We start from the raw sequence: 11,062 nt of genomic DNA, 5'->3' as shown, positions 1-11,062 counted from the left end.
CACAGTATTTATAAAACTTCACCAATAAGTAGACATTATTCATGAAACTAGACCAATAAGTAGACACTATTTATGAAACAGGACCAATAAGTAAACACTATTCATGAAACTAGACCAATAACACTATTTATGAAACAGGACCAATAAGTAGACACTATTTATGAAACGAAAAAAAGAATTAGGAATTATTTCCAAAACTAAACCAATAGGTGGAAACTATTTATGAAACTATTTATGAAACTATACTATACACTATTTATGAAATTGAAGTAAGAACTAGATAATATTTATGAAACATGACCAATAACTAGGCACTATTTATGATAGTAGACCAATAACTAGACACTATTTATGAAATCGAGCCAAGAAAGAGATACTATTAATGAAACTGTACAATATACTTGTTGACCCTAAAAACTACTAAGCCTACATGGCGCGCAGGCCAAGTAATTAGTAAGTTAACTACGTCCTTCGGTTGTATGCGGGGCGTGCCAACTAGTCGGCCGAGCTCGGCCGAGGAGTAAAATATGGTGATGTTACGTTGAGCGCGCGGCTGACTTCTTGATCTTGCGACTGCGGCCGAGGAAGGAACACATCTCGGCCTTCGGGTTCTAGAGCCTGAAGACAAGGCTACTAGTTCTGCGAAGTTCACAAATCATCGGCTCCGGATTCGGTCATAGTGATTTTTTTCGTAAAAGTATAAGCATGCCTAATCGACACCAGAGTATGGGGACACAGGTACTCAAAACTAATGTACGTCTTGATTGTGAAAATGGTTCGGCCGTCAGAATGCTAAACTCTAAAACCTACTTGAGAATAACCAATCATAAACAACTCGGCGTTCAATATGCTGAGCCTAGTAACTTGTAACACCTCACTTCGCCAAGAAGGCTAATGAGATGACCTCTGCCAAGAAGGACTCGAAAGTCCTTCTTAACTGAGACTTGGATAGACAACCAGTCGGCCTTGACACAGTCCTGTTTATCCAAACTGAAGGTGCTCCACCATCGACTGATTCTACGGCAACAATGCTGTTTATCCAAACTAAAGATGTGTTGGCGGAAAAGGAAAATAAAAATCTCAAGGTTGTTGAGAGATTTCGCGTAAAGCGAGGGTTTGCGCAGGGCAGTTTGTGTGTTGAATCGGAGGGGCTTTGTTCGATGTCCTCCCTCCTTATTTATAGTAGCCAACCTTAATTGAATCCTAATCATTCTTGAATTAGAACTCCTTTCCTCGATCCAACCTTATCTCGGCCAGTCCTACTCCTGCTAGGACTTTGAACTTAACTCGTTATTAGGTCGCATTCAATCTCAAACTCCAACATCCTTATCATGTCGAAACTCTTTCTCGTAATAGGACTCATCCACATCCCACAGGTTCCTGATGGGATATGGCCAGCTTCGACTGCGCTGCCCATGAGCTGGATAACCCCCAACAACACCTAAACACGGCCTTTGGGCTGAGAAAAATTCTAAACTCGGCCTAAACCAATATTGTTTTGGGCCCAAACATTGCCCCCTCGCTTCTGAGGTCGTTAACCTATACTCCTTGGTTTGAGCCTCGACCTTGAAGAAGTGAAACCGACTCTTGGGAACTACCACTATGCGCATTTATGAGAAGTAACCCCACAACCTCGATTTCCCAATTGTCCTGCCACATGTCAGCCCCCTAGTTACCCTAGCAGCCTTCAATCATGATCCTCAAAAACATGTGACCATCGAAACATCTCTCTTGCACTAAACCCGCTGCAACACGCCATCGTGCGTCCTCAAACTATGAAAACCTCGGTCTTCTCACCTCAATTTTCGAAGCATGTATAATGATTAGTAACTCTCCCACTCGATTCTACTTGATTTTGAAAATCAAACGTTTAGCCTTCCGTCCTAAATACTTATAAATACCCGGATCACTTCCATTCGTGCCTTACGCTTTCCAAAACCCTTGAAATTTTCTCGTCACTTTGTTTTCAAAACCTTCAAAAATCCAGAAAATCTTAAGCTTTCATCTCATAATTTTTTTAGCCTTCATCAATGGCCTTCTTTGTCTCAGAGCTTTCCACTGAGTGCAACAAGTGCAAGAACTTCATAGATCGGAACGCCATCAAGATTCTACGTTTCGAGAGTGACCTAAACACCACTCACCAAATTCTGGGCCCACTCTTCAAAGACACAGTGCCATCATCCATCACCAACCTGTTCAAAAAACTCAGCTTGGCAAGCTTGCTGCAAGGATTCGTTTGGTCAAAGTGGTGCCAGACAAAACCCCAAGGATCCTAGCCTTCAACCAATGCGAACTTGGCAGCCTGGGTCGTACGAATGGAAAAATTATTCGGCAAATAGTGGGTGGCTCTTGGTATCCACGACGTTATCAAGCTCTCGACCATGAAGATTACAATGGATAAAGAACTCTTCATGGCAGCTCTAAACCTCTAGTGTTCGACCACCAACACTATGGTCATTCCGTTCGGCCCTATAACTCCCACCATCCTCGACATCTCGGCTATTATCGGGACTCCTTCTTCAGGCATTCCAATTGACGACACCCTTATTAGATGCCCATCAAACTTTGACCTCAAGGCGATGTTCGACGAATGGGCCGTCGAGACGTTGAGCCAAAAAGGTCAAAAGCCTTCAAAAAAGGATGTTCAGAAATTGCACAAGAATTTTCTGAACTACAACACCCTTATCCTCCATTTTGCTGGTCGAGGGGAGACGAGTCTACTGAACGGAGAACACGAGGCCTTCCTATTTTACTGGTACAACAAGTTCATATGTTGTACCAAGTCGAATAAATGCTTGGTCGAGAATATGCCAGTGGCTAAAGCCCTAGCTAGTGGTCATTCTCTAGCGCTTAGTCCCACCATTCTCGCCAACCTTCTACGTTGCATGGCCGAAACAACCATTGATAAGATCGACCCGTACCAGAATGGACCTCTCTGGGTGTTCCAACTCTGGCTGCAGGTTTATTTCTCCATACTTCGGCAGAAATCTCCGGCCTCTACTCTACTGTAGCACTCGGCCTTCAGTTGGCCCCTCGACCAGTACCTCCTCACTGAGCTGAATAAGTCTTTAAACACCTATTCGGCCTGGACATCATTTCTGACGATGAATTTTTGATATGGAATACCCCCACTCCATCAGACTTCCCACATTGACTTGGAAAGAAAGCGAAGATGCTGGTTTTCGTCCAAACTGGGGGTCGTTCGTGTTATCTCGCGATCTTCCCCTCAGTTAAGATGTTCGCCAAGCAAGTTGGGAAGTCTACCACCTCTACTTTGCTGCCTGACAGCTTAGCTACCTCCAAGGTTGTCCAGTGCCTCTACTTTCTTCCCGCTCCCTTCTAAGCCGAGGGCACGTCTTTGGTTCCTCAGAAAGGGAGTGTAGAGACATCGAGAAAGAATTTTAGGAACGGTGTAAGAAATTTCACCTTCGACCAACTGTTCCTGAATCTCTCGGCACCGACACCATTTGGCGACTAGTGGGGCGAATATACTCACAACTTTTTTGGCACTTCGGTCGAGGATGCAGTCAACAAAATTTTTAGTGACCGACCCAAGTATTCATCCGCCCCTCAATTTAAAGAGGTGCCCCAAGGTATACCCTTGTTTCTACCTTTATTCTTCAAACACTTGAACAGCTTTACTAACGAGATTTCACTTTCTTAGGCAGTCGGGTACTGAAACAGGCGGATGTGGTCGTCCCAGCAGTGGTCAAGAAAAAATTGGCCCTTTCCTCCAAGAAATCCAAAGCCGCCGCACAAAACACACCGAGCAAATGGCCTCACCCGGACGCCGAGACGGCAGGTGAAGCTCCCCGTCCCCCGAAACGCATCAAGAAATTGGGGAATAATGGAGCATAGGAGATTCATGTTATCTCTAGCCACACCACCGGGACAACTGCTCCGAGTGCCTTTCCTCCAGCTCATGTTGTTCAGGCTTCTTTAACCAGCCTTCTTCAACCAGCCCGACAACCTAAGCTCAACCAGCACCTGAAATCCCTGAGATTGTGGTTAAGCCAGTTGAGTACTGCTGGTCGACTCACCTACAGTTCCATGGTCGACAAGAGTACCTATACTGGGGGAGGCAACCGCTTCAATTGGGAAGAATCTCCCCAAGAATCCAAAACAATCAGCGGTCATCTTCGAAGAGGTATGATTAATGCTGTCAACTACTTTTACTTATTAAAAAACAGTATTAACACTTTTTGTTTCAGGATGATGAGAGTAACGAGATTCCGCCGGCGAGTCGCTCTCGACCAACCCAAGCTCATTCCGTTAATCCTCCTTCCGCAGTTGAGGCAGTCGACCAGGCTGATCCTCCTACAATTGATCGTGGGAATAGGCCTATTATTGAACTTGAAGCGACGTCAGAAACTCCACTTCATCCGCAGGACCAAGACCTCGGCATCCCTTCTTAAGAAGTGACCTCGACTTTTGTAAGGCTCAATTACTTTCTCTTGTCAACTTTGTTATAACAAGTCTGAACCAAGAAAATATTAAATGTCAGGTGCCTAGTTATTCATTTCATCGAAAATTTTATACGCCAAAAGGTGTTATCTATATTTTCTGGCCACCTCAGTGGCCATCGAACGTAGATAACCTTCATCGGCCGCGTGAATTAAGAAGCAGTCTGAAACACTGGGCTCGGCCATTAAGCTCTCTAGGTTCAAGCAATGAACTCGGAGACATGGTCGAAGTCTCCTCTTGGCAGGTCTAAAACAAATCTTCCCTGCTACATTCTTTTAGGATTTTCCTTGCGCCTAAATTTTTTTCTTGTGTAGCCTTCATGAAAAGTCGAGTTTGATGCTCTCCTATCCAGCACTTCGGGAGAGGCTGGTCCTTTGGCAGCTACGACTAAACCCGCTGAATCAACTGTTCTTGTTCGGTTGTAGGAGATTTTGTCTCTCTCAGCTTCGCAAGTCCTCGAGCTCAAGGGCCTTGATTCGGTAGGTGCATGTCTGAACGATCTCGAAGCTGATGGTCAATTGAGCGCCGAAGCCATTATTTAAGCGTCATCCGCCTTGGAACGGACTCGAGAATATTTCAGTATTTTTGAGAAAGCTATTCGGGCTGACGATGACTTGAAGGCTGCAACAGCTGTTCGAGACACTCTTTGTCCGAAGGTTGAAGTTTTAAAGGCGAAAAAGAGACCCTGACCAACCTTGACAGTCAAATTGCCGAACTTCAAAATTGAAGGTCAGCAATTGCTTCTGAGCTTGCGAAAGATTTTGAGTCGGGCGTCAAATCTTGCTTAACCAAATACGCGGTAAGCATGAAGCGAGTCGAGCAGCTGAAGATGGACAAGAGAAATCGGCAAGCTGAGGCCACGATGGGCGAAGTGAGGTGGTTGGAGCTGAAGGCTATTCTTGAATCTCTTTTTCCTTCCTCACCCTAGAATTATTTTATTTTAAATTGATCAACCAATGAAATGAACTTAATGAAATGAAATGAACTTTTATTCTCGCATCTCCCATGTGACTGGATAGTATTTCTTTAAAAACCTTCCATTGATTGGCAACTTGTGAACAATGCCGGTTCAATCTCTAAGATGGTATGCCCCCTTGCCAAGGATTTTATGAATAAGAAATGGTCCTTCCCAATTCGGCGACCACTTGCCGAACTGGGGTCTTTAATTCCTACGGGTAGTACGGTTTGCCAAACCAGTTCTTCTTCGCCGAACGTTTTTTGTTTAACTCGTTGATTATATGCGCACTCGGTAATCTTCTTTTGAGCCACTAATAAGTTATAAGCATCAAGCTGAGCTTCTTCTAAATCTTCTAGCCCTTGTCTCATGGCTTAACTGTACTCTGCACTGAACAAACTACTTTGTGTAATTATTCTCAACGAGTACGGAGTCGTTCCAGTGGCTGTCCGTAAGTCAACGCGTTCGGAGTCGTTCTGGTGGTTGTCCATAGAGAGGTTCGATAAGCCCATAATGCTTCGTTTATCCTTAAGTGCCACATGCCTGGCCTTTCTTTTATCATCTTTTCAAGAATACCAATAAGAACCTTGTTCTTGCCTTGGCTTGTCCATTGATCTGCGGGTAGTATGGCGTAGATTGCTTGAGTCGAATCTTTAGATTTACAGTATAGTTCTTAAATCTGTCGGATGTAAAGATCGTACAAACTTCCTTAGACGTTAGCTCGGCATATGACTTGGCTTCGACCCATTTGGTGAGGTAGTCTGTTGCAACAAGTATCCATGCATGTTTGGCTACACCAAAAAATGGTGTGATTTTACCAATAACATACATGGCCCATCCTCGGAACGGCCATGGTTTGGTGATCGAATGTAATGATTCGGCCGGTACTCTCTGTATAGGCCCATAGATTTGACATTGTACATAACCTTTTGCTACTCAATACAATCTTTCAGAATACTCGGCTAGAAATAGTCGTGTCGTCGAAGTAGCCAACGCATTTTTCGTCCAGATTGGTGGGCTCCGCAAATTATTTCATGTACTTCTACCATTGCTTGAGCAGCTTCTTGTAGGCCGAGGCACAGCAATAGTAACCCATCCTCACTTTTTTGATACATCTCATTCTGGTATAATACTTAGTTTGTGGCATGAACCCTTGTCCGTCGATTGTGTTTTGCGTTGGGGTTATCAATATATCGTATAATCGTCTGGTAATGCCTCGATGGCACAAACCTCAATAGTGTCCTTCCGTTCTAACAACGAAGGTAAAGACATGACCCGTGTACGGATCATGCAATCACGTTGGAGAACTTGCTGATTAATTAAGGTCGAATGCACTTGTCGTGACACAGGTATTTCTCGGCCTAATTTGCCCCCCATGAGTTGGGTTCCAGAGGCTATTTGAGCCAATTCGTCGGCGTCAGTGTTATGAACTCGTGAAATGTGTTTGAAAGTTACGTCGTCGAAGGATTCGGCCAAATAACTGGCAACCATGTGGTAAGGCACCAGAGTACAACTCATGCAACGAAAAGTCCCGTTGAGTTGATTAATGACAAGTTCGGAGTCACCAAGAATAAGGACACGAGTTACCCACAAATCGTGCAGCACGCCGAGGTCGATAACAAGGGCATCGTATTCGGCCTGATTATTCGTACAATCGAAATCGAGCTTGAGAGAAAAATACCAACGATTATGAGTAGGGGATTGAATAACGATCCCAACGCCAGCCGAGACTGAAGTACTGGAACCATCAAAGTACATCATTGAGTCATTATCACGTGTTTGTATCAGGCCGATGTCAACATCATTGCCCCCGAACTCATATGGGGATGGGTGTTGGGCCAAAAAATCGACTAGAGCTTGACCTTTGACAGCTTTCTAGGGGACATATTGCAAGCTGAATTCAGAAAGGGATATCGTCCACTTGCTGATTCGGCCCTTTATGATCGGTTGAGTGAACATGTAACAAATCACATAAGTCTAGACGATGACCTGAGTGACTGACGGGAGCATGTAATGTCTAAGTTTTGACGTGATGAAAAATAGGGCAAGACAGAGCTTCTCGACAGCGGAGTAATTAATCTCAGGTGGGTTAAGGTTTCGACTAAGGTAAAAAATGGCCTGTTCTCGCTCGGCGTCATTATCTTGTCCAAAAAGACATTTGATGGATTCTTCGGCTGCCGAGATATATAGCTTAAGAGGTCGACCCCGTCGTGGTGGAACAAGGACGGGTGGGGTCGTTAGAAAGACTTTGATCTGCGTGAATGTCTCTTGGTGCTCGACACGCGATTCGAAGGTGTCGGAATCCTTGAGTTTCAAAAGCATGGAAAATGCTTTCATTTTCCAGGCCGAGTTGGTAATAAATCGTCTGAGAAAGCTGATCTTGCCGAGCAACGACTATAATTGTTTCTTATTCGTCGGTGGTGGAGCATTAATGATTGCGCGGGCCTTGTTGTCGTCTACCTCAATACCATGGTGATGTACGAGGAAGCCTAAAAAATTTCCGGCTGATATGCCGAAAGCACATTTGGCGGGATTCATCTTCAGATTGTGCCGGCGCATGCGCAGGAATGCTTGACGGAGGTCATCCAAATGCGTCTACTGTCGTGCTGATTTGATGACCACATCATCGATGTAGACTTCGACGATGGTACCAATTAAATCATGGAAAATAGTGTTCATAGCTCGTTGGTATGTAGCACCTGCATTCTTGAGGCCGAAGGGCATAACGACCCATTCGTATATGTCGAGTGCCCCGAAACACTGAAAGGCAGTCTTATGGACATTAGCTTCGGTAATGAAAATCTGGTTATAACCGGCATGCCCATCCATGAAGGATAGGATCTCGTGATGTGCTGCAACGTCAATTAGCAAGTCGAAGATCAGCATCGGGTACTCGTTTTTAGGCGTTGCCAGGTTCAGATTACGAAAATCGATACAGATGCGTAGGGCGCCATTTTTCTTTAGCACCGGGACGATATTGGCTAACCACTTGACGTATCGAGTGGTCCGAATAAACCTAGCTTTTAAAAGTCAAACTAGTTCGTCTTTTATGCCAAGCTGTACTTCGGTTGAGAACTGACAAGGGGGCTGGCGGAAAGGCTTACAACCAGCTTTGATGCGTAATTCATGTTCAACAAGGGTCCGATCAAGGCCCGGCATCTCATGATAACTCCAAGAAAAACAATCTTTAAACTCGTTGAGTAATTGACAGAGTTCGACTTTCATGGCATGAGGTAACAGTGCACTAATAAATAACGGTCGAGGGTCATCAGTCGCTCCGGCATTTATTTCCTCTAAGGGGTCCTTAGCTTGGGGTCGACTGTCTTCGAGTTCGGCCGGTGGGGCCTGAACTTTGTCTAACGACAGTACTGGGCCGTTATCTTTCTCGACCAAAAATTCGATTAAGTTGATGCTCGAATGTGGGTGCTTGGAAATAGCATACCAATTGGCTAGCAGACGTTCTATCGTGGATGAAACCGCAGCCCGACGCCTCTCGCCTTTGACGTCAATCATCAGCTGTAGAGATCAAGTTGGCCAAGCCCACTCTTGCCGAATCCTGGTGGACAGTTTCGGCGCCTACCTCGATAGCTTTCTGGACTGAGATCCGAGTCAGCCGTCCATCTTCATTAAAACCCTGTAGGGTAATGTAGCTGACGTGATTATCATAATAGAGGGCCTGAATCATGTTGGTTTTAAATGGTTGATTATCGACTGGGTGGACCACGACTAATTTACCGTCCCAAAAAATGAGAACTTGGTATAAAGAAGAAGGGATACAATTCGTTTGATCAATCCCTGCTGAGCAAAGCATTTTATTCGGTCTTGGAGTTGACGATAAAAAATACGGTCATGTGATTGCGACCTGCAATGTTCACCTCTAAAGGGAGTACTCCTTTGGTTTGAAACTTGTCACCGACAAAGCTGCTCATGGTTATTCCTGAAGGAATGAGTTCGTCGTTGGATTGTTGTAATGTTTTCATGATGGATGCAAGCATGATATTGACCGTTGCTCCGCAATCAACGAAAATTTTAGAGATTGGGTAACCTTCAATGTGGGCCGTGATATACAACGACTTTAAATGCTGAAGATTAGCCGAGGAGAAGCGAGGAAACAAGATGGCCAGGCCTGTTTTAAGTTTGTCGTCGTTGTTTGCTGGCTCAATGGTGGTGACGAAATCAACTTATGTTGCTTCCTCGATGACCACATCACCATCCAAGGAATTTGGTTGGTGTGTAATTGGCTAGAATTCAGCAGGTAGAACATAGACCATGCTCATTTCCATATTCTCAAGGACTGAAGGGCCCATTGGATCCTGGTCGTTGTCTTCTGGGTTATTGAGGACTATAGCATCGTGCGTTAGAGCATTCTCGGCCTGATGGTCAGGTGTCTCAACATGTACTTGCTCTTGTATCAAGGATCCCAACCTTGTTTCCTTGGGATTGTAGTTGTTAAGCCCATTTGTTTCCAGTGTCTGACTTTGCTCCTGCAATATTTTTCGAGCACATTTTTCATAGGAGATCCGGGCATCCCTTATGTCTAGGTAGGCATCCAAATGTGCCACCCGATCTTTCTTATCGACCGTTGAACCGAATAGAGATATGGCCGAGAAGACTTCGAAGTGATATCGTAGGTGTTGAAGGTCTTTTAGAGAAAAAAAGAGTTCGGCTATATCATTGCAGCCTCTCGTATGTGCTAGAATCTAGCTTTCATTGCTGGGTCGGTGGTTTTTTTGATGATCTGTTCAGCATCAGGATAGGTTAGTGCCAGGTCGAGAGCTTTTTGACACGCCTTGGGTAATCCATACAAATCGTTGGCGGAATACTTCTTGTGAAACTCTTTCGTGTATTCCAAGGATTCGTCGAGGAACGGAAGGTGTAGATTCCGTTGAACTCTTATTAGAGGCTCTTTCGGAGGTAACGGGGAAAGTTGGCTTTCGGCCTCTTTCTTAAATGCTCAAAGCGAGCTTTCATCTCCCCGGGCCGAATAAGGAGTTTGATGTGTTTCTCGGACTCTTCGATGGTAGTTTCGTAGTCACGATTGGTTTCCTTCCTCCGCTTCCTACCATCTTTTTTGGCTGCCATTTAGTGGCCGAAACAGTCTGGGTCGCTTGCCATCAAGTCATGCAATCTATACGTTGACGTCGACGTTTCTGAGATTTGGATACCGTAGTATACATGCTGGTGAGAGAATTGTAACTGTACCAATGTTGGTCACATGGTTCAAGCGATCTAAAGGTTTTTTTTTTTGCTGATGAGCTTGAGCTACTGGAATTACGCGAATAATAATCCTCGTTATAAAACGGTGCGTCAAAATCAAGGCGCCATCTGACCAAGGTAGGGTCGTCTGTCTGTTTCTGGGGGCCGAGCCTATCAAACACTTTCTGGCACTGGCCTTCACTGGGTTCCTTTGGAGGTAGTTTTTCCTTGGGTTCGGTTAACACAATGTGTGCCCTACAATTGCTGCACAAAACTATCGGCCCGTCATTTTCTTCTACATTGGAATCTGACATGGATTCAACTACAACCAGTCCCGAAAATTCGATAGGTGGTTCATTGGAAAATAGGTTGATCTTAAGTCGTGGCTGGGAATGTTTCTTTGGGACGTGTTGTACTGGGTCAAACTTACCTTCTCTTTCCCTTTGC

This window comes from Malus sylvestris, chromosome 13 (genome assembly GCF_916048215.2).
Source record: "Malus sylvestris chromosome 13, drMalSylv7.2, whole genome shotgun sequence".
In the NCBI taxonomy this organism is placed as follows: domain Eukaryota; kingdom Viridiplantae; phylum Streptophyta; class Magnoliopsida; order Rosales; family Rosaceae; genus Malus; species Malus sylvestris.
This window is presented reverse-complemented; position numbering follows the sequence as displayed.